Source organism: Gossypium arboreum, chromosome 1, assembly GCF_025698485.1.
Source record: "Gossypium arboreum isolate Shixiya-1 chromosome 1, ASM2569848v2, whole genome shotgun sequence".
Lineage (NCBI taxonomy): Eukaryota > Viridiplantae > Streptophyta > Magnoliopsida > Malvales > Malvaceae > Gossypium > Gossypium arboreum.
In genome coordinates this window covers 91,015,345-91,018,965 of record NC_069070.1, presented here as the reverse complement: position 1 = coordinate 91,018,965, position 3,621 = coordinate 91,015,345, and the positions used below count along the sequence as shown (strand labels likewise).

At 30.8% G+C, this 3,621-nt stretch overlaps 1 long non-coding RNA gene across 1 annotated transcript; it reads right to left on the bottom strand.

The window, feature by feature from the left end:
* Positions 1-1,914: 1,914 nt before the first annotated feature.
* On the bottom strand, positions 1,915-3,089 carry LOC128290217 (uncharacterized). Its single transcript, XR_008279861.1, has 2 exons — positions 3,058-3,089; positions 1,915-2,124 (listed from the first exon to the last, which is right to left on the bottom strand). It is a non-coding gene; the product is annotated as an uncharacterized LOC128290217 (long non-coding RNA).
* Positions 3,090-3,621: the final 532 nt, after the last annotated feature.

Below are 3,621 nucleotides of genomic sequence, written 5' to 3'. Positions count from 1 at the left end.
TAGTTTAATTAATTCAGTTGTTTTAATTTTCCTTAATTGCTTAAATACTTAGTTTAATTAATTAAATTGTTTTGAATTTTCTTTAGTTGCTTAAATAATTCCGGCATTTAATATGTTCCAGTCTAATTAATTTGCTTAATTGTGTTTATAGGTGAATTAATCATTTATCAAATATCATATTCACAAATTACATTATCAATTATATTATATATGTCATTTATCAAATATCATACTCATATCCCTATTAACTTGACTCAAATTCGAACGGATACACGGATCTAACCAATCACACCAGTTTGACACTCAGTGCCTCATCAAAAAATGTCGAAGTAAATAGTTTGCACCCAACGCTCATTAATGTGTTTGGCACCCAATGCCTCATTGACACGTAGTCAAAGTAACTTTGAACTCTTCCTATACTATGGCATATGCCAACTATACCCAACTCTGCCCGAATACTTAATGGGGTAACTATTTTCAATTTCCATTATAAGCAAATTTCTCAATTCAATAATATCTACCCAATAGCAAATCATCAATACATATCAATATATATAAACATAATTCTTCTCAATACAAAATCAATTTTGTATTTACATCAATATATGATAATCTCAAATCAATTCAATTTAGTCCTTAACGTAAACAATCGATAAATTTCATACTAGGAAAATTCAATCAGTTATAACCAACTATCAATTCATTTTTATCTCATATTTCAATTCATCATTTTAAGTTTTATCCGTCAGTTTATCACTTCTCTACGCTTTAGTCCATAACTCACCCATTGTAACAAATTGTGAATAATTCAAACCATTATTAAACAAATAAAAATTCACAAATCAAATGTAAAACAATTTAAGTACAATCATACTATGTGAACTTACTTGATTAAATCAGCAAAGGTCAATTCTCTAAGGACTAATCAACAAATTTGCCTTTTTCCTCGATTAATTCAGATTGTCTAAATCCCTATATATACAATTGTTCAATTCATTTTATCAAGTTCAACCCTCTTATATCACCCTATTATAAACACATATCAGATCAAGTTTATTATTAGGGTATCCTTAAAGTTTTGCATTTTATTCAATTTAGCTCCGAAAACTGAACTTATGATATCTTCCTAATTTGAACTTCAAATTTTAAAACTACTTCAAATATGTCCATATATTGCCTCATATTATCACAATTTACAAAAAAATCATACCAATTTCAAGATATTTAAAATTTAGTCCCTAAACTCAAAGCTAATAATTAGTTTCACAATTTAATCCTTTTTCCATTCCTAAGTTTTTAAACCATCATTTTTAGAAGCAAAAGCTTCAAGTATCTCTAATGGTAACATTTAAAATCTTTAATAGTTTTAAAAATGGAGGTACGAGTTAGCTAGATTAAGCTATAACGATTTCAAAAATAGTAAAGTTACGAAAAATGGATGATTGGAAGACTTACATGCAAAAGAAAATAAATGGCTGTGAAATTAGACTGGAGAAGAAGAAGAAAGATGAAAAAAATGATTTAATACTTCCTTATTATTTTATGTTTATTAAAATTTAATATAATATTAACATATAAAATAAGAAAACCATGCATTAACCGTCCATGATATATTAATATGGTCTAACTACCATATACGTCCTCCCACTTTTACCATCTAATCCATTTAATTAATAGAAATCAATAATGATTTATAACACCCCAAAACTCGGCCTAGAAGTTTAGACAGGATCTCGGAGGTCACATTGATCACCGAAGTGATCGTAGGAAGTTTGTACAAAACGAGTTGTCAAAGTCTCATTTCAACATAGTTTGTTGGATACAAGCTAAACTATTTATTATTTTCGGATTTAAAATAGAAAATTTCAGATTACGTTAAAAATGTTCGGAAATATAATTCTATAGTTTCCAAAATTTAGTCCAAAATAGCACTTTACAAAAATAGTCCAAGATTAAAGTTTACAAAAATTCAGAATTTAACTTAAACCACAGTTCTTATAAAATCTTATAGTTCAAAACAGTTTATCAAAATAGGAACTGAAAAAGAAGACTTATTAACTTGTTTTTAAACGTGATTGTCTGAGACCTCCAGTATGCCAGTCCAGCTATAGAAAATGTGAGTACCTGAAAAGGAAAAACTAAATGGGTAAGCTACACGAGCTCAGTGTGAGTCCGAAACATATACTAAAAGGCAAAAAACTGAGTAACACGAAAAATATTCTGGAGCACAGTATCCTAAATGGAAAACTCAACCGACAAGCCAAAATAAATCAATATAACAGTCATCCCAATGTTGCCACATCATCGATACCTAAGTACTCACATAGTTAAACACACATATATATACTAAGACATTTAACCAGACGTATATGAATTAGAGGTGAGCATGGGCCGGGCCGGCCCAGGCTCAACAAAAATTTTAGGCCCGTTTGCAAGGCCCGGGCTCAGCCCGACCCGAAAAATGGGCCTAAATTTTTACCTAAGCCTGACCCGAATAAAAATAATAAAACCCGAGCCCGACCCGACTCGCCCATATTAATTTTTATATTATTTTTATATAATTTAATAATATATAATGCATTAAAAATACTAAAAATATCAAAATAAATATTTTCCAACAAATTGAAAATAAATTTTAAAAATATATATACTTAAATAACATTAAGATAGATGCAACTTAACAATCAAATGTCTTTAAAATAATAACAAAATTAACAAATGTCTTTAAAATAATAACAAAATTAACAATAAAATAAATTTTATACAATATCTAAACAATAACAACAAAATAGTAGCAACATAATAGTAAAATGGTAGCAATATAGGGAGAAAACAACAAGAAGATAATATTAAAAAAAAAAAATTTTCTTTTAGTGTATTCGGGCAGGGTTCGGGCCAAAAATACCTTACCCACTCGACCTTTTTTTAAACGGGCCTTATTTTTTTTGCCCAAGCCCATTTTTCGGCCTATATTTTTGCCCAAGCCCTCCCAAATTTCGAGCGGGACTTCGGGCATGATCAGGTCTAGTATGAATGCAACAAATAATAAAAACCCACCCATCCAGCCAAACACCTCTCCGACCACCTTGCACACCACATATGAGCTAATCAAGGCCAACCAACCCTGCACACCACATAGGACCTCGAAAGGCACATCCAACCTAACATACCACATATGGGGACCAAGTCACTCGAATGATAATATGCAGTTGAGTTGACATATGCAAAGTATAATGCGGTAAACTGCAGTACTGATAAATCGTAGTTAAGATTGCCTAGAACAGATCAGACTCTTTTCTCTTTGCAACCAAACCCAAAAAGAGTGATGCAAATGCAGAATGCACACCATTTGTAAACAGACATACAAAAACAGAATATAGAACCAGAAATGCACACATTCAGTTGCCCAGATTCAGAATCACTTATGACGTAACATCCATTAACACTTAAACAAATCATTTAACTAGAGCTATAATTGTAAATAACGCACAAGTCCATGCTGAAACAGAGTTCTGACCACCCTTATTAAGACCTAGCCAAGGGTTGAAACACATAGAAACACAATCAGATAAAAAATTGACACAGTACGAAAATTGGGGAAAAAGGGTGAAACTACTGTTT